Source organism: Molossus molossus, unplaced genomic scaffold (genome assembly GCF_014108415.1).
Source record: "Molossus molossus isolate mMolMol1 unplaced genomic scaffold, mMolMol1.p scaffold_m16_p_14, whole genome shotgun sequence".
Taxonomy (NCBI): Eukaryota; Metazoa; Chordata; class Mammalia; order Chiroptera; family Molossidae; genus Molossus; species Molossus molossus.
This window is the reverse complement of record NW_023425349.1, coordinates 68,162,067-68,183,289: the sequence shown is the minus strand read 5'-3', so window position 1 is coordinate 68,183,289 and position 21,223 is coordinate 68,162,067.

Genomic DNA, 21,223 nt, shown 5'->3' with positions numbered 1-21,223 from the left:
TGCAAATATATTTTTCCATTTATCTTGATTTTGTCTATGGTGGTTTTTGTTGAGTACAGAAAAATTACATATTCATGTGGTGAAATTTCCTTATCTTTTTCTTTATGTTTTTTTTTTCTTTTCCTTTCCATGCTAAGAAAGACCATCCTACCATCATAATCACGTAAAAATTTATCTACATATTTTTCCAGGTCTTTGTGGATTTCTGTTTTGTGTTTTTGTTTTGGTTTTGGTTTTATCTTCAGACAGAGCGGGAGATAGAGAGGAGAGAAGAGAGAGAGAAACATCGATGTGAGAGGGACACATCAACCGGTTGCTACCCACACGACCCCAGCCAGGGCCGGGGACAAACTGCAACCGAGGTACGTGCCCTTAGCGGGAACCGAACCCAGGACTCTCTGGTCCACAGGCCAACGCTGTAACCGCTGAGCCAAACCGGCCAGGACGGATTTTTGTTTTATACATTAAACTAATTTCGTTGAAGGTGGTATACATATTTTTGCAACTATTTCCAGGGCTTTTACAAGATGGTGTTCTCCACTTCAGTTTTTCTTTTCTTTCACTTTCTTTTAAATTGGGAAAACATGATGCTCAGTCGTGAGAGTGTCCCCAGTCCAGCTTTATTTCTTATTCTTTGTCTGCTTTGTACTCCAACTGGAATATGGCTTTTGCTGCTGTGATATATCAGGAACCGTCTCCCCTCTACCCTCCCTCAACCTCCGAATTAAACTTGGCAAATTATATCATTGGATATGTTACTTGTTGAGTTGACTTCAGAGGTGGAATCTGGAAGTTCGTCTAATTGGCCTGATTAGTTTTGGTCCTGTGGTCATGAAGGAACCAAGAAAGAAGTCTGAGATATCAGATACATTCATCAGCCAAGATAGGGGGGTGTTGACGGCTCCCCTTTCATGTAAATCCAAATGGCTGTGGCATGTTTGGCTCATATTCTTTTGATTTGTGATTTAATTTTTACAAACTGTAGGAAGAAAACTGCTGCCAATGTTATGGTTTGAAGAGCTGGCTTTTCTATCCAAAGGCACAGAAAATATAGTATAATGACTGGGCTTAGATAATGAGGCGGGAGGAGAGGGAAAAAAGGTTGGCAGGAAAGTATGTCCCTTTCTGCCATTTTGTGGGAAAACAGAAATGGCAAAGAATGAGAATAAAAATCTGCTCATTATTCTTCTCCCCAAAGACTTCCTCGGTCTCTAATGGGTCCTGTGTTGCTTGTAACCTTTCTTTGAGTGCATTTAGACTGAGGGACACCGCCTGAGGGACATTTTCTGTACCTGAGAGAACAGTGCCAACTCAAACGTAGTAATATTTAGTCCTGCAAATCGCCCTCTCTTTCCCTAGATACAGGATTTGTCTCATCTATTAGGAAATTAGGACATGGGGGTATTAAAGTAAAATAATACGCTGACTCCCTTCACTAGCAAATGTCTCCAGAAATGGACCTGGGCTCCGCTCCTTCATCTATTTCCAGGCTGTGCGCTGGCTCACCGCTCGGCTAAAACTGCGTTTTCATAAGTGACCAATTACCTCTTGGTCACAAATCAGAGGGCCTTTCGTCAGTCTTCATTCTCTGCTCCCTCGTAAGTAAAGCCGACCCTTGCCGCAGCCTTCTTTGTGCAATTCTCCTCTTTCCTTGCCTCATGGACACTTTGTATCCTGGGTCAACACGATGCTGTGGAGTCAAATCCTGTTTCCACAAATTATGAGTTGTAATCCTAACTTCTCATAACGTGCTGTCCCCATGTGTAAAATGCGGAGAATAATTGTGTCCATTTCATAGGATTATGAGTATTAAATGAGTTACTATCCATAAAGAGCTTATGCCTGTCACATAGTTTATCTACTTTATAGAATACTATTATTTCCCTACCTCTTTAATGCCTTTTCTTTGGTCTCTTTCTCTCCCCTTCCATGGCTCCTTCAGACTCCTAAGTGTATGCATGTTACTGGGCCTCCTCTCTTTTCCTTGTTCCATGGAGGTAATCTCATTGGGTCAGATCCTCTCAGTGTACCACTCAGATCCTCTCCACCCCACGTTCCCCTCAAGCCAATGCTGTGGTGACCAGTCCTCGCAGACTTCAACCAGCTTCCCACTGGTGCAATTCATAGCATCTCGCTGGGGGCCCTAACAAGTACCTCTTGCTTCCTGCCATGGGCCATCTGCAGGAAACATGCAATACAATCATGAAGGCAAATCCACATTTTTGAGGCCACCCTTGGCCAATCGGGGACAAAGGCAACGGATCACACTTTCTTCTCCCTTTCAGCCCTCCGTTGAATGGTTCTGAGCCTCATTTCATACAGCTGCTCACAAGTCCCAGGACAAAAACACCAGTTGCTCTTAGTAAACAGTTTGAGAGTGGGTTCCCCGACTTTCCCTCCTTCCCAGTTGTTTACTCCTTTCTATCTTCTACTCCCTGGGATTGAATTTCCTGCTTCAAGCCTTTGCCTCCAGTTATTTTAGGGAAAATCAGGCTAAAACACTCATCTATTAAGTCAAGTAATGCTTAACTTCAAGGATTATCTTTCTGTGCAGTTTTCTCTGTAAAGTAGAGGCTTCAATGAACTTTTAGTTTAAGATTGCTCTTTTGGGGGGAGGACAGTCACTGGAATCTGTCACTCTGGTTACATAAATGAAAAGAAAGCAGCCACCATGGTCCTGGGAGAAGCTGAAAAGCATCCTTATCTGAGCACTGATGTTTGGTGCCCTGAATTCCCACATATGTTCCTCTTTGCTTCAGACAGTTTCTCCGAGCTCCTTCTTGCATTCGTTTTGTTTAGAGGAGATAGGTTTGTTACTTGTTGGGAGGGGGTTTTGTTATTTGTTTGGGAGGTGGTTCGATGGAGACGAGGAGTTGGGGAGAAAAATGTTTGGCATGTGGCATAGTGAGAGGAATGATTGAAAGAAGATGAGACGTGAAAGGCAGAAACTGAAGGGCAGCTTTTCTGCGAGACTTTATGGGACCAGTAAGGGTAAAGTTTTTTGTGGGCTGGAGCTAAAATGTGACAAGAGGAGTTCTTATCCCCTCCCTCATTCCTAACCTCCACACTTACCCAGAACAATTCGGACACCCCAGAAGTAGTGGCTTTGGCAGCATCAGAGAACCACAGACTTGATTCAGACCTACTGTCCCCTGAACAGTGCTGACTTCCGAGGCCGTTGCATTTGGGGGCAACTCAAGGCAGCGGCATCCTTCGGGGGAACCAAGCTCTAGTGCGCAAGTAGAAGAAGGGAAGACTGGCTTGTGGCACACATTAGGCATCCTTTGGAGGACTCTCAGAATTTGCTGGGTCATATTCAGTTTATCTCTTCACCCCTCAAGTCCTCTTGGCTTTTTCTATCTTCAGAGCCCTTAGCAATCTGTTCCCACCTAGACACTGCTGTGGTGACCAGCCATGATTCCAAGGGGTGAAACCCGGGGGCCCTCACCTCATGCCATGCCTCCCACTTGCTGCCCCTTGCCCAGGGCATCCTTATTGACACTGTGACTTTGGAGGCTGTGGGTCCACTGCAGTGCCCGTGCAAGAGCCTCCTGGAAGTGCACGCTTGACCCACGTGCAATGGAGCTGGAGAGTAAATTAAACCCACTTCTCCACCCTGGGTTCTCCGGAGAACTAGTCATTTCAATGGCTTCTTGGAGGACTGAGCAATCAATCACCCTTGATACCAAGGGGCAGCAACCTCATTAACCCAATCTCATGTCAGCTCCTCTCCTTTGCTGCCTCACTCCCGTCCCTCGTTTCTGGTACCTGCAATGCTTGAATCCAAGAACCATCTCTCTGTGCAGTTTTCTAGTGTTGAAGCCACTGACAAAGAAGTAGGGCACAAGCTTGTGCCTCAGGCTCTGCTATCTGGGGAACACGGAGTAAGACAGGGTGCAGCTGTGGTTGGGCAGTGATTCAGTGGTGCTGAAGCCAAATGTTGCTTGGGATAGTAAAATTTAAGATCACCTCATACTTCGCAGCCTAGTAATTCCAGTTGTGTTTTGTTTTGTTTTTGTTTTCTGTTTTCTTTTTATCCTCACCCGAGGACATTTTTCCATTTTTTGTTCAGGTAGAGTGGGAGGGAGAGAGAGGAACAGAGAGCGAGAGAGAAACATCGATGTGAAAGGGACACATCGAGTGGCTGCCACCTGCACAACCGACCAGGGCCAAGGGACAAACTGCAACCAAGGTACGTGCCCTTAGCGGGAACCGAACCCGGGTCTCTCAGGACCGCAGGCCGACCTAACCGCTGAGCCAAACCAGCCAGGGCTCCAGTTGTGTTTTATTCACTCGATCAAAATATGGAATCCTAAATGCTCCTGAATGCAAGTCTCATATTTTCTGTAGACCAGACGTCTCCACCTGGATGCCTCTCACACACTTCCCATTCAATACAGGGGTGAGCACAAGTTGGTTTACAGTTGTGAGTACATGCAACAGTTTATTCTTTTATTATTATTTACTTATTAATTATTATTTATTTGTATTATGATGATGATGATTGTAATTATTTCATATCCTTACTTATGATTTATCTTTTAGGTAATAATGGCTGGAAATTTAACTTACTGTTGCCTACCCTTGTATGTCTACAACTGACCTCTTACTTTGGGCTGCTCAACCTTCCCTCGGACTGATAACATGATTCGTGTGATGTGTTTCCTGTTTCAGTTGTCATTTGTGTCCTACTCATTGTCCTAATCTGCCAGACTGGAAAACTCAAAGTCAGCCTTAATCCCTCCTTCCCTAGAATACTCCATGGCTCATCGCCTCCTCCTTGTTTCTGCCTCCTCCGTGTCCTCCACTGTCCTGTCCTGTGCTGGCCGAGGCTGCTGCTACTATTTGCTTGAAGTGTTGTGAAAGTCTCTTAACTGGTTTCCCTGCTTTAGTTTTTCTCCACTAAGGTCCATGTTGCCCCATCCCACCAGCCCCACTTCTGTGCAGTAGGTAGAATAATGTTTCATTCAAAGTCGTTTCATTATAATGTTGATAAGATGTTGAAAGAAATTATCTCTTGTTTATATAAACTAGCCTGTAGTAAAATTGGTTTTGTTATACATTGTTTAGCCCAGTTCCAAGAACCTATCAATGATAGTAAGTAAGGACTTAACTATTTTTTCATGAACCACAAGCTCTGAGATTTTAAGAATACAAAGTTACCCTTGAAAGTTCTTGACCATTTTGCCCTGTGAAATACTATAGAAAGTATTTTTGCAAACATACCAACAAACAAACATAAATGCATCTATTTTCTATCTCCCAGTAAGTCCAGCAAACTGGTTGTTCTTCTTGCATTAGAACAAATTCTTGTGTTCATGTTAAACACTCTCTGGAGTAGCTGAGTTGTGTTTAAGGGCCATGTTGAATGAAATACACATATGTTAAAAACAGTGGCCATCCTCAGTGAGGTGAGATGCTTGCATCATAAGAAGCACTTGAGATCTGAGACTGTTGAGAAAAAGAAATATTCCCAACACCGGTCTCACCTTCACTCTGGACATCCGCTTCTTGAGGGGAAAGGTAGGAAGAGCCAGCTGCTCTGCTTACTTGTTCTCTCTTGCTCTTTCTCACATTTTGCAGAGCTTAGTTTATTGGGATAATGTAAAGAAACATGTGGTGTGACTACACTGTTGACATTGGGATGAGGTAAATGCATGTGTTAGTGTGACATCCGCAGACCCACTGAGGTGTCCTACGCATAGTAGGCATTCAACAAATGACTACACATGACAGTAAATTTGAATTAAAACAAAAACAAACACATAATTCTAGTCCTGGTCCTTGCATAGAAGACAGTGTGGTTTGGGCCAGTCATTTCACCATTCTATGAGAATTCATAAACACATATAACTGAATTATTTATCCCAAGTCACTTCGTCTTGCTTGTGCACGCACACACACGCACACACACACACACACAGTATTACTAATAACTATGTTTATATGAGCTATTTTGTACCAGACCTGAATTTTTTCATAAGTTGTTTATAATTAAACACACACTGATTAACCCTAGGAACGGTTACACAGGTGTGTATTCTTCAGTCTTTTTTGGTTATAAAACCAAGCCCTGGCCGGTTTGGCTCAGCGGTTAGAGTGCCGGCCTGCGGTCCTGAGAGACCCGGGTTCGGTTCCCGCTAAGGGCATGTACCTCGGTTGCAGTTTGTCCCCGGCCCTGGTCGGTTGTGCGGGTGGCAGCCACTCGATGTGTTCCTTTCACATCGATGTTTCTTTCTCTCTCTCTGTTCCTCTCTCTCCCTCCCACTCTACCTGAACAAAAAAATGGAAAAATGTCCTCTGGTGAGGATAAAAACAAAACAAACAAACAAACAAAAAACCAAGAGCATCATTCTATAAGTGTCCACTAATACCATTTCTTAGTGGTAGACAGCATTAACAAGCTTTTGTTTTAACAGGTAGATTTGTATTGACGAACCGCAACTTGTTGAATCCAAGACAATCTGCCATTAAGACAAACAAATATTTTAAGAATTAGGAAAGCAAAATGTATTTCCAAGTAATGAGTAACCCGATATTCATTTTATACTTACTGAAAAAGGTTTTCCACTCTCAGACCACTTCTTAAAATCACATATTACTCTTCTGCACACATAGAGAGAAAATGTAAGTGAAATAGATTAGTTACAGTTTTCCTAAACATGCTATACGTTTAGAGGTAGAATCTTCTGGATTACTTTCCTACTCAGAATATATGTAGTGCACATTTATAAAGGCTGTCCTTTGTACATCAACAGCATCGCGATGCAGCATTTCTTAGAAGAATATATCAAAGAATGAAACCACTGGTCTTGGGTTCTTAAGTCTGCTTTGCAATTATGTAGCATTAGCTGACCTTTGACTTCAGCTTTGGAGATGTTGCTCCATACATCTGATTCATCACCTCCTCAGTCCTTCCCTATCAGCAGTTAGTTTCTAAGAGTTATAAAAACAGTTCCACTGTTTTCTATACTTGCCATTTTCCTCCCAGTCCCCTATGCCTGTTTTGCAGTTTTGATGCTGGCATTTTTTATGTTCACACATACACAATGATAAGTACACTGAGACAACATTTCTGTTAAGTCACTGTTGATTATAAAGCACACCCCATTTCAAAAATGTTAAAATGTTGGGGAAGGGAGAAGAGCATCTTAGAACTGATGAAATGTGCTCATGGCAAGGTCACAGGCCAAGGAGTCTTTGCATTAGAATTCCAGATTTAAAGAGGAGAAAACTGTCTCAGAGAGAGCAGGTAATTTGCCTACGGCCACATGGTCCCAAATGATTCCAAAGCAGCCTCTACATTATTGCTCTGCCTCTGCTCCAAATCCTAACCAGCCTGCAGGTTAGTTTTTACCCTAAATCAACTCTTTGTCCCCTTATTTTTGTACCTTTAGTGGGGTCATCAGTCATCACCACCATAGTAACTGGTCACCACAGAGACTTCAGTAAGTGTTGTTGCCATTTCCCCCAGTGTCTCTGCAGCCTCCCCTGTTTATTAGTCTAGTTAACAAGAGACCTTTAGTCTCCAAGAAACCAGATGAAACAAATAACATCACACAGCCAAAATTAAGACATTTTTACCAGAGAAGACTGAAACACAGCAGTTTCAATTGACCAAAGATTTGGCAACATATTTTATGGGTTTCATTGTGCACCATTCGAATTGTTGGCAACCAATGAAACCAAGTGCAAAATTCCAATTATTGCCTCATTTTTACCTAAACTCTACATTTTTCTCTAGTTTCCCCTTAATTGTAATACTTTCATTATACATCTGAAAATCTGGTATAGATTTAAGTATTTCCAAATAACATCAAGGTTTTCTGTTAACTTGCTCTACTTTTTTTTGTATAGCTTGATCATTGTTGGCAAACTTTATGTGTTAGCTTTCATAGTGCTGGTTGATCCTTCATCCACTGGGCTGTCTGTAGTACATACGAGGTCATCCCCAGGAGGCATCTACTGGGTGTTTCCTATATACACCCAGCAACACACATAGGGTGGGATAAACTCCCACCCTACTTCCGAGAAGGAAATACCTTTTGTTGTTTGACATGCTATAGGACTTGGGCCTCTGTTTTAACAACCATAGTGATGGGCAAAACTGTGGAATTGAAGCCACTAGAAGCATAAAGTAGATTAACACAGATAGGAAAAGACATCAAGCTGCTCTAAGAATGAAAAATCTGCAAAGAGTGATAAAAAGAGATTATGCACCAGCTAGAATTTTGAGGAAGATACAGAAAAGCGCTAACAAGCTACTACTAGGACATGGGACTTTAAGTAGAGAATGATGACGACGTAATGAGAATTTTTAGAAAGTTTTACATTTATCAGACTGTGAGATGTCATTCCTTCCCTTTGCTGAATCTTTAAAAAATACTTTAGTAAAAAAAAAAAAAAAACATTATTTTTCAAGACTTTGGAGGGTTCAGATTTAAATGTTCTTTGGAAGGAATGCTTTACTTAAAAAAAAAAAAAAAAAGACTTTCAACAAGAGCTAGAAGGCCCTTACTTATGTTACAATGTAGAACCTCGTGATTCTTGTGCCGTTTTCTGATGGCACACTGAACCGGGGACTTCCAAGACCTGGCACCGTTCCACTCCTCCTGGAATAGCTGAAGATGAATGACTGTCCACACCTGAGGCTGTCTTCTTTTCCAAGGCCAGGTAACAAATCTCCCATGTTCAAAACAGAAGTAGTGAAAGGAAACAGACACAGAGCAAGGGAGATGGCATTAAATAATCTCTGTGCTCCATCTTCTGAACAGTACAGGACCGGAAGCAGCGACCCTTCCCTGACTTCAGTGAACCCGCTCAGTAAAATTCCGGCAGAGGTGAGAATGCATGGAGTTCTTTGTGCTTTCTTTAAATCATAGGAAAAATAGGAGCTCAGATGGAACCTCTATTACAAATATTGGACAAGCCAAACATATTAACAATAAAGTTCTCAAATATTTTGCCAACCTCATTTTTTCAGAGGTTAGTTTAACACTCCTCTCTCCTACCCTCTGATGTTATTGTAAGTGCTAAGTAACACTTCATTACATAAATATGGCCTGCCAGGTCTAATTGCTATGTGCAAAATTTGCTAAATCACAAAGTAAGGGTACATATGAAGCTGCTTATAGAAAATTGCAAAGTATTTAAGTGATGGGAAGAGAATGTTATGATTGGCAAAAACATACATTTACTCTACCTAAAATTGAAGAGGCTATGTAAACAAAGTCAAGTTTCCATACACAAATGATCTTTCCCCCCAAATTTTGTAAGTAACACCAAAAATGAAAAGAACAGTCATGAAAAGTGATCCCTGTGAGACAATGTATGACATGGCATAATGTAACATGTAAATATCATTTTTTGTTAGACCACAGTCAAACAGAGCTCTGAAAGAGTCTGATCTTGAATTTCATTCTCCATTTATTACTGCACAGTTTCTACTGAAACTTTTTAACCGTGAATAAAGCATGGAAATAATTACGTTTGAAATGACAGTCATTACCACTCTCAGAGGGCTAAGTTCTCCTTCCTAATTCCTGGAAATCTCTATTTCCCTCAGAAATTCAAAGATGCTTAGGCTCCTAAACAGTGGCATTAGTTCAATAACAGGCCAGGAGCAAATGAGAGTTCATTCATGGAACTTTCCTGCAAGGATTTGTGTGTATTTTTAGAGAAAGTACTAACGTGTTCTTTAGGAATGACATCAACTTCAGGGTTGGTCTATTTCAGGGTTTAGCCTGATTTCCACCCCAGAGCTCCTATTTGTTGCTAAGATATACATCCTTGTATTTTAACCCACAAAACAATTATACTTATAGTCACACTACCTTTATAACTTAGGCTACAACCTATTATGCTGAGATTGGCACACACTCTTGCAAACTACAACTTCCAGGTTTGTTTATTGTTGTTTTTTCTGCCAAATGTCTCGCAGACATCGAGAAACCAACACTACTTGCTTGGCCTCTACTTAATGGGAAAATAATCCATCCCTAGGAATTTCCTTGAAAGGATTGCTCCTTCAATCAGGCATGTGTTCCTTCCAAGAGTGATCCCTACAGTGGTGAGACACTTGCTTCTCTAGCAGTAGTGGAACAATTTCGGGACACATTTGGAGACTAATGTCCTGTCCTTGGATTGGGTAAGTAATGATACTGGAAGCAGCATAATTAACTCCTTGTAGCATAGTTAACTCGTTGAATCATAGTGAGAATTTCTAAATAACGAAATGATTAAGTATGCCACCTAACATTTATGATCACAAGATTAAGCACAGGGAGTTTTATTGATGACATTACAATTGGCTTTCATCACAACCGACTATTAAAATTTGAGTTTCAAAAGCTATGTAATTTGCATAAATTACATGACTGATAAATAATGGACCCAGAATTTGAACCCAGATTATTGTGTCAGAAGGGGGGAAACTTTATATATGTATATATAAATTTATATGTGTTATATATTATATACATATATATGTATTTATGTAAACATAATTTTTCATAAAACCAATTATTGAAATATTTCCATTTTGAAGTAGCAAGTCAGTTAAAAATTCTACGTAGGTGAAAATTTGTCATTCTATATGTTTTTGCTATAATTCTTTCCTTCCTTTCTAAAAAGCTAAAAGTCAAATTTATTGTGAAAATCATCATTGTTTATGACACCGCTGGGAGTCAGGTTTTTTTCTTTTTCTTTTTCCTGATTTAAAAGAAAAAAAAAATAGGCTTCGGCCGGTTTGGCTCAACAGTTAGAACATTGGCCCACAGACCAAAGGGTCTCGGGTTCCATTCCCAGTCAAGGGCATGCAGGTTTGATTGCTGGCCCTGGTGGAGGTCATGTAGGAGGCAACCAATCAATGTGTCTCTCTCACAATGATGTCTCTCTCTCTCTGTCCCTCCCTTCCACTCTATCTAAAAAACAATGTAAAAATATCCTTGGGTGAGGACTTAGAAACAAAAAAAAGAAACAGCGCATAGAAAGCCTCTGGAACCTCACACATCTTCTACTAACCTGCGGTGAAAGGGCACTCACTCATACACAAAGGTCACTGTGGTGTCATTTGTCTTCTCAGGACAATCTGATTGCTTTTGCTCTCTTCCAGTTACTGAAGTGAATATTTATACTAAAGGAATATCTAAATTACATGTTCTAGGAATCTCAGCTTAGACAGAATAAAGACGGCATGGCATTTCAATGCCATGGGAAAAGAATGGCTACTTTATCAAATAATAATTTTATAATTGCCTATCCAACTAAAATAATATTTTTAATTGACTATCCACCTACTTCACTGTATATAGACACCCAAACAAGCAACAAATCCAAATGAATGACAGATGTAAATGCTAACAAAATTATAAGAAGAAAATTTAGAAAAATATTTTATATGATGCAGGAGTGAAATATTTTAAGCAACTCAAAGGACTAAGAAGCTATAAAAGAAACAAATTTTTCTATGTCAAAATTGAAATTAGTGCCCTGGCTGGTTTGCTAAGTGGTTAGAGCGTCAACCTGCAGTCCAGAGAGATCCGGGTTCGGTTCCCGCTAAGGGCGCGTACCTCGGTTGCAGTTTGTCCCCGGCCCTGGTTGGGTCGTGCGGGTGGCAGCCACTCGATGTGTCTCTTTCACATCAATGTTTCTCTCTCTCTCTTTCTCTCTCTCCCTCCCACTCTATCTGAACAAAGCATGGAAAAATGTCCTCAGTTAAGGATAAAATAAATAAATAAATAAATAAATAAAAAGACAAAGTTTTCAAAAAAAAATTGAAATTACTGTATGAAAAAGTACGCTTCATATAAAATCTAATGATAAATTGTAAACTGAGAGACAATATTTGTAATATATATCACAAAACATTCAGCCAGTTATTTTTATAGACAAACAAAGCACTTACGAGTTTGTAAGAAAGAGACAATGTAATAGAAATGTGGAAGGTAATGATTAGGAAATTTATAGCATAGTAACAAGATCCTCAACGTGACCTGAGCACGGAAAAATAAAATACTCGGAGGCTAGGGAATGATCAGATCCCCATCTGCGAGGAACATAAGTGACTGAGAACTAGCTGTTGACTGCATCCAGGACGGCCAAGCTTCCCATGCAGCTGCCAGTCCAAGACGGAGCCACAGCGGAGATGCTGATGTGACGTAAGCTCATTCCTGCGACACGCAGACCCCCCTGACCAGTCACTGGCTGGAGGATTTCCCATTAAAATATTGGTAATAAACAAGTGGGTTAGTGGACACTTTAAAGTAGTAATTTCTTTAACATCACATATATACTATAGATTTTCTTTTGCACATGTGGTGTATTTTACAGTTAAAAAATAAAGAATGAGACATTTTTTACCCTTTACTAATTAGTAACACTTTTATTAATTGCTGATGAGTATACGAATTGCTACAATCTTTTTGCAAAGTAATCTAACATCATCTGTTAAATTCAAAGTACACATAATGTTGATTCAGCAATGTCACACTAGGAATCAATCCTGAAAAAGTGAAAGTGTTCACACATGAGGCTGGTGTGCGTGAGCTTGGGCTCCTGCACAGGGTTATTACCACAACACCCACCACGGCCAGAATCTGGAATCACCCTGACTATCCCTAAATAGAATGGTTGAATAAATCATGGAATATCCATACTATGTAGTATTATGTGGCTATTAAAATGTTAAGTTACAGTTTTATATGTTAACCTGGAAGGCTTTCCATGTTATATTAAGTGGAGAAAAGTCGCAGAGAAATATAAATAGGGCCATCTTGTTTCTTTAAAGAAATAGGAAAACTTCTGCATATTTAATAAACATATTTTCTATGAGCACAGAGAAATGTACAAAAGGTTATATACATACTAAACTGTTAAACTGTGCTTAGCTCTGTGGGGGTTGAAATGAGAGAGGTAATAAGAGAAATTATTAACATTTCGTTATATACCTTTATATTATTTGACTTATTTAAACTAGTATCCACTATATTTATAATTTAGAAAATTTGTAAGTAATTTTTTAAATTAATTGTTAGTTACACAGTTTTATCTTGTTCTTATGTCCTATTAAAAAATCAGAGGAGGACAAAGGAGGTCAAATACATGGTGACGGACGGAAACTAGATTTCAAGTGGTGAGGACACAATAGAGTATACAGATGTTGTACAATGAAGTTGTACACCTGAACTTTATATAATGTTATTAAAGAATGTTACCGCTATAAATTTAATTTAAAAATGTTAAAGATTAAATTTAAAGAGACCCTTTGAACTAAATTTTGTCATATTTCTGATAGGCGCTCCATTCTCTCTCCAGATGGGAATGGGAAGTGGGGAAAAGCCTGAAGGAGCTGGATGGTCATAAGGAACTTTGTTATATTATCAGAAAAGCCAGGAATACCTGGGACATCAGAAGCACATATGTCATAATGTAATTCCAAATCATTTTTCAAAGCCCAACACAAGGAAATCTGATTAAAATAGCCAAGAATTGAAATACCAGACATTCTAATTTATGAAAAAAAAAAAAAAAGCTCTCATTACAGCCCTTGATTAGAAAATCCTTCATGTTCCTGCTTGGTAAGTGATAGTTTCAAAGAAGCCTCCCAGAGGAGGCTGTCGCCCGCTGCCCCACCCTTCAGCGCCCACCGTGGAGAGCCATTCTCTTGAAGCCCTCCTTCCATTATCTATCCCCCCTGAAATCACCACACTTGGCACAGAAGGTCAAAGGAGCCTTCAGCTCTTCTCCATGGTGAGCCAGGGTCATCTGCCTTTGGTGGATCATTTCACAGCGAGTTTCTCATTTGGGTCACATTAAAGAGATCAGAGAATGAAGAAAATCCCACATCTGTGAACTATTTGGCATAATTTGCTTGTTTTTCCTATAATTAAAGCCACAGACCATACAAATCTTAATAACTCAAAATCCTAATTATTTTGGTTGCATCATTTTAATTGATTATTTTCGAGTCATGTGCTGTTTGAGAATTTACATCCACCGATTCCCATTCTTCACTCACTCACTGATACAAGAACTACTTTCCAACACATAACGCTCCAGGCCCTCTCCTAAACACTGGCAATAGAATCATTAACAAGGCAGACACAGCCCCTTCCTCTTGAGGTTTTCAGCTTAGAAAATAAGAATTGACTGAGAAGGAAAACGATAATACATAACAACACGCCCCTTTGAAGCCAACGTAGCCATCACAGGGTAGAAGCTGGGGCTGCATAAACCCTAAAATTCTTTCCACTCGGAGATTCTCATGGCAGAGTAAACACAGCACTGAATTTTCTCATTTTTAATGTGAACATCAGTATTTCAAAAGACCTATAGTTGGATCTGTTAGTTAAAAGTACTAAATTGAATACCAATATTGGTAAGGGTCCAAGTTCTGGTTTGAATTTCCTAACCTAATATTGGCAGTTGGAGTTTAAATTTTCTGACTTAATTTCAGAAATAAAAGCAAGCACAGGATGAATTTGTATATAAATGAGATAAAATGTTAACATGAAAATATAGTAGAGACCATTTCAAGTACTGGATCATATACTGAAGTAGAGAAGTAGTATACCAAGAGAGTAAATTTTAAAATGTTATTAATATAACAATATCTAAACTATAAAAAACCATGCCCCATTGCATATAAGAATAAATTGCCTAATTCCTTCCATCTTGAGGTGTGAGCATTGTATTACTAACCCTTTTAAAATGAGAATTTATGCCTTACATAATTGTAACCTGATCTTTTTTATTTCTTCTCGGGCACTTTACCTACTTACAGATGTCCTTCATAGCAATAATATTTATATTACTTGGGCCTACACCATGGTTTTCAAATGAATTTTCTTTTTGCTTTGGGAGTTGTCCATGTTGGTTTTTCTGAGAAACTCCCTAGTTTGAAGGTCAAGGAGTACAAAAATAATAAAGCCAAATAAAAATATCAGATGGTTTTCTGTGTTATTCTAATTATTCTTACCTTGGATCCAGTGACATTTTAAGATAATATTTATCAATTGGTCCTCCCAAGAGCTAATGATAAGAATGACAACAGCTGACATTTATCGAATGCTAAACATGTGCCTGGTGCTGCTCTATGAGCTTGGTATACATTGTCAGATTTATCTTCCTAACAGTCTACGAGGAAGGTAATTGTATAATCTCCCTTCTACAGATGAGTAACCTGAGACAAAGAAAGGTTAGGCAACTTTTCCAGGGATCTTGATGAGTGAGGAGTAAAGCTATAATGTGAAACCAAGTAATTTGACAAGTCTTTTGCCTGTTTTTCTATGGTTGTTCATTTTTTGCTCATTGATTTTTGGAAATATTTATATATTCTGAATATGATCCTTTGTCAGATAAACATACATATCGCAATGATGATATCTTACTCTGTTTTGCCTTTTCAGTCTTATAATGATGTCTTGATGAGGAGAAGTGCACATATATATTAATCCTCACCCAAGGATATGTTTATTGATTTTAGAGAGAGAGGAAGGGGGAGAGAGAGCCAGAAAGAGAAAGAGAGGAATGTTGATACAAAAGAGAAGCATTGATTGGTTCATCCCGTATGTGCCTCAGATCGGGGATTGAACCCGCAACCCAGGTATGTTCCCTGACCAGGAATTGAACCCACAAACTTTCGGGATACAGGATGATGTTCCAACCAACTGAGCCACCTAGCCAGGGCCAGAAGTACTTATATTTTTAACTATCACACTATACTTCTTCAATCCTTCATAAGGATAATAATTTTTATTTTATTTATTTATTTAGTTTTTTGTTACAGATGTTTCTCCTTTTTTCCCCCATTGACACCCTCCTCCCAATCTCGCCCCACCCCCAGCATTATTGTCTGTGTCCTTGTTTATGCATACATGTGTATAAGTTCTGTGGTTTCTCTCTTCCCTCCCCCCACATCCACCTCTTCTGAGGTTTGTCAGTCTGCACCCCACTTCCATGTCTCTGGGTCTATTTTTTTCCTCAGTTTGTTTTGTTCACTATGTTCCACAAATAAGTGAGATCATGTGATATTTGTCTTTCTCTGATTGGCTTATTTCGCTTAGCTAATACTCTTAAGGTCCCTCCATGTCATCTCAAAGGGTAAGAGGTCTTTCTTTCTTACAGCTACATAATATTCCATTGTGTATATGTACCACCGCTTTTTTATCCACTCATCTACTAATGGACACTTGGGCTGTTTCCAGATCTTAGCAATCGTAAATAATGGTGCTATGAACATAGGGGTACATATATGCTTTCTGATTGGTATTTCAGGCTTCTTAGTGTACAGTCCTAGAAATGGGATCACTGGACCAAAAAGCAGTTCAATTTTCAATTTTTTGAGGAAACACCATATTGTTTTCCATAGTGGCTAGACCAGTTTGCATGCCTACCAGCAATGTACTAGAGTCCCCTTTTCTCCACACCCTTGCCAACATTTGTTGTTTGATTTGTTCATGGCAGCCATTCTGGCATGTGTGGGGTGATACCTCATAGTCGTTTTTTTTGTTTGTTTGTTTGTTGTTTTTTTCATCTCTCTGATGATTAGTGACATTGAGCATTTTTTCATATGTCTCTTGACTATTTGTATGTCCTGTTTGGAGAGGTGTTGTCTATTTAGGTCCTTTGCCCATTTTTTAATTGCATTCTTTGTCTTCCGTTTGTTGAGTTATATGAGTACTCTATATATTTTGGAAATTAGCCCCTTATCTGATTGATTGTTCGCAATTATGTTCTCCCATACAGTGGGTTCCCTGTCCATTTTGACGGTTGTTTCTTTTGCTGTGCAGAAGCTTTTTAGTTTAATGTAGTCCCATGTGTTCATATTTTCCTTGGTTTCTATTGCCTTAGTCATTGTATCAGTAAAAATTCTGCTGTGTTTGATGTCTGAAATTTTGTTGCCTACATTTTCTTCTAGGATTTTTATGGATGTACAAGTCACATTTAAGTCTTTGATCCATTTTGAGTTTATTCTTGTATATGGTGTAAGTTGGTGGTCTAGCTTCATTTTTTGGCATGTAGTTGTCCAATTTTCTCAATACCATTTATTGAAGAGGCTGTCTTGACTCCACTGTATGCTCTTGCCACCTTTGTTATTAAGCATAATAACTTGGGTCAATTTCTGGGTTCTCTGTTCTGTTCCATTGATTTATATGCCTGTTCTTGTGCTAGTACCAGGCTGTTTTGATTACAGTACTTTGTAGTATAACCCGATATCTGGTATTGTGATCCCTCCTACTTTGTTCTTCTTTTTTCAAGATTGCTGTAGCTGCCCTGGCCAGTTTGGCTCAGCGGTTATAGCATTAGCCCGCACACCTATGAGTCACAGGTTCGATTCCGGTCAAGGGTATGTACCTGGGTTGAGGTTTCTCCTCGGCCCTAGTCAGTCATGTGGGAGGCAACCAGTCAATGTGGCTCTATCACATCAACATTTCTCTCTGTCTCTCTCTTTCCTTCCTACTGATAATAAGTAGAAAAATATCCTCGGGTGAGGAATAAAAAAAAAAAAAAGATTGCTATAGCTATTCTGGGTCTTTTTTGCTTCCCTATAAACTTTTGGAGTAGTTGTTCTAGTTCGGTGAAATATATCATTGGTATTTTTTTTTTAATTTTTTTAATATTGATTTTTAGAGAGAGAGAGAGAGAAAGAGATAGAAACATTGATGAGAGAGAACACCGATTGGCCGCCTTCTGCATGCCCCCAATGGGGATCAGACCGACAACTTTGGCATGGGCCCTGATCAGGAATCAAACCAGTGACCTCTTGGTGCATGGCTCGACACTCAACCACTGAGGTGCAATGGCTGGGCATGTCGTTGGTATTTTGATGGGGATTGCAATAGATTGCTTTTGGTAATATGGATATTTTAATGATGTTAATTCTTCCAATCCATGAACAGGATATATGATTCAACTTTTTTATATCTTCCTCTATTTCTTTTTTCAGTGACCTGTAGTTTTCTGCAAATAGGTCCTTTACTTCTTTGGTTAAGTTTATTCCTAGGTATCTTAATTTTTTTGCCTTATAGGTAAATGGGGTTGCTTGTTTAGTTTCTCTTTCATTGAGTTCAGTGTCGGTGTACCAGAATGCTGTCAATTTCTTGACATTAATTTGTATCCTGCTACTTTGCCAAACTCATTTATTATATCTAGTAGATATATATTTTTTATTTTTTTATCCTCACCTGAGGATTTTTACATTTTTATCTTCAGATAGAGCAGGAAGGAGAGAGGGAGGAAGAGAGAGAGAGAAACATTGACATGAGACACATCGAGTGGCTGCTACCCACACAACTCCAACCAGGGCCGGGGACAAACTGCAACTGAGGTACATGCCCTTAGCAGGAACCAAACCTGAGTCTCTCTGGTCCGCAGGCTAATGCTTTAACTGCTGAGCCAAACCAGCCAGGACAAATCTAGTGAATTTCTTTTGTTTTTTTAATCCTCACCTGAGGACATTTATGCATTTATCTTCAGATAGAGCGGGAGGGAGAGAGGGGGAAAGAAAGAGAGAGAGACAAACATCGATGTGAGAGAGACACATCGAGTGGCTGCCACCCACACGACCCCAACCAGGGCCAGGGACAAACTGCAACTGAGTTATATGCCTTTAGCAGGAACCGAACCCGGGACAGTCTGGTCCACAAGCCGACGCTCTGACTGCTGAGCCAAACCAGCCAAGGCCAAATCTAGTAGATTTCTGATGGAGTCTTTAGAGTTGTCTATGTACAGTATCATATCATCTGCAAATAATAACAGTTTCACTTCCACCTTTCCAATTTGGATTCATTTTATGATTTCTTCATGTCTAATACCTGTGGCTAAGACTTCCAGTACTATGTTGAATAAGAGTGGCAAGAGTGGGCATTCTGTCTGGTTCCTGTTCTTAAGGGAAATACTTATAGTTTTTGTCCATTGAGTATGATGCTGGCTGTAGGGTTTTCATATATTGCCTTTATTATGTGAAGGTATAATCTCTATTCCCACATTGCTGAGCGTTTTTATAAAAAATGGGTAATAGATTTTGTCGAATGCTTTTTCAGCATCTATTAATATGATCATATGGTTTTTGTTGTTTTTGGGTTTTTTGTGTTTTTTTTTATCCTCACCCGAGGACATTTTTTTTCATTTTTTGTTCAGATAGTGTGGGAGGGAGAGAGAGGAAGAGAGAGAGAGAGAGAGAGAGAGAGAGAGAGAGAGAGAAATTGACATGAAAGGGACACATCGACTGGCTGCCACCCACATGACCAACCAGGGCCAGGGACAAACTGCAACCAAGGTACGTGTCCTTAGCAGGAACCAAACCCAGGTCTCTCTGGACTGCAGGCCGACGCTCTAACCACTGAGCCAAACCGGCCAGGACACTCATATGGTTTTTATCTTTCATTTTGTTTATATGGTGTATCACATTTATTGATTTGTGGATATTGTACCATCTCTGCATCCCTGGGATGAATTCCACTTAGTCATGATGAATAATTTTTCTGATGCAGTGCTAGATCTGATTTGCTAATATTTTGTTCGGGATTTTAGTATCTATGTTCATCAGGGATATTGGCCTGTAGTTTTCTTTCTTTGTAGTGTCTTTATCTAGTTTTGGGAATTAGAGTTATATTGGCCTCAAAATGAGTTTGGAATTTTTTCTTCTTCTTGGATTTTTTGGAATACTTTGAGGAGAATGGGTGTTAGATCTTCTTTGAATATTCAATAAAACTCCCCAATGAAGCTGTCCAGGCCTGGGCTTTTGTTTGCTGGGAGTTTCTTGATTACATCTTCAATTTCCTTAGTTGTTATTGGTCTATTCAAGTTTTCTATCGCTTCCCAGTTCAGTTTTAGGAGACTATATGTTTCTAAAAATTTGTCCATTTTGCCTAGATTGTCCAATTTGTTGGCGTATAGTTGTTCATAGTATGTTTTAATGATCCTTTGTACTTCTGTGGTATCATTTGTTACTTTTCCTCTTTTGTTTCTGGTTTTGTTTATTTGGGTCTTTTCTTTTTGTTTCTTGGTGAATCTATCTATGGGCCCATCAATCTTGTTTATCTTTTCAAAGAACCAGTGCTTTGTTTCATTGATTTTTGGATTTTTTTTTAGTCTCTATGTCACTTATTTCTCTTCTGACATTTACTATTTCTTTCTTTCTATTTGCTCTCAGTTTTTCTTTTTGTTTACTTTCTAGTTTTTTGAGTTATAGGGTTAGAAAGTCAATTCGAAATTTTTCTTGTTTTTTTTTTTTTAATCCTCACCCAAGGACATTTTTGCATTTATCTTCAGATAGACTGGAAGGGAGAAAGCAAGGAAGAGAGAGAGAAGAATCGATGTTAGAGAGACACATCGACTGATTGCCACTCTCAAGACCCCAAATGGGGCCGGGGATGAACCGCAACCAAGGTATGTGCCCTTAGTAGGACCTGAACCCAGGACTGTCTGGTCCATAGGCCGACACTCTAACTGCTGGGGCAAACTGGCCAGGGCAAAATTTTTCTTGTTTTTTGAAGTAGGCCTGTAGTGCTATGAACTTCCCTCTCAGGACTGCTTTCACTGTGTCCCATAGATTTTGTGTTGTTGTGTGTTAGTTTCCATTGGTTTCCAGGAATTTTTAAATTTCTTCCTTGATCTCATTAGTAACCCATTTGTTGTTTTATATCATGCTATTTAGCCTCCATGTGTTTGAATGTTTTTGATTGTTTTTATTGTAATTGATTTCTAGTTTCATGCCATTGTGATCTGAGAAGATGCTTGATATGATTTCAATCTTCTTGAATCTGTAGATACTTACTTTGTGTCCTGATACTTGGTCTATATTTGAGAAATCCTGTGTGCACTTGAGAAGAATGTACATTCTGCAGGTTTGGGGTGACATGTTCTGTAAATATCAATTAAGTCCAGCTGATCTAGTCAGTCATTTAAGGACAGTGTGTTCCTGTTAATTTTTTGTCCAGAAGATCTATCCAGTGGTGTCAATGGGGTGTTAAAGTCACCCACTATGATTGTATTGCTATTGATCTCTCCTTTGAAGTCTTGCAGAAGTTTTTAAACATATTTTGGTGCTCCTGTGTTTGGTACATATATGTTTACCAGGGTTATATCCTCTTGTTTGATTGTTCCTTTTAATATTATGTAGTGACCTTCTTTGTCTCTTATTATGGCCTTCATTATGAAGTCTGTCTTATCAGATATGAGTATTGCTACACCAGCTTTTTTTTATTTCCATTTGCCTGGA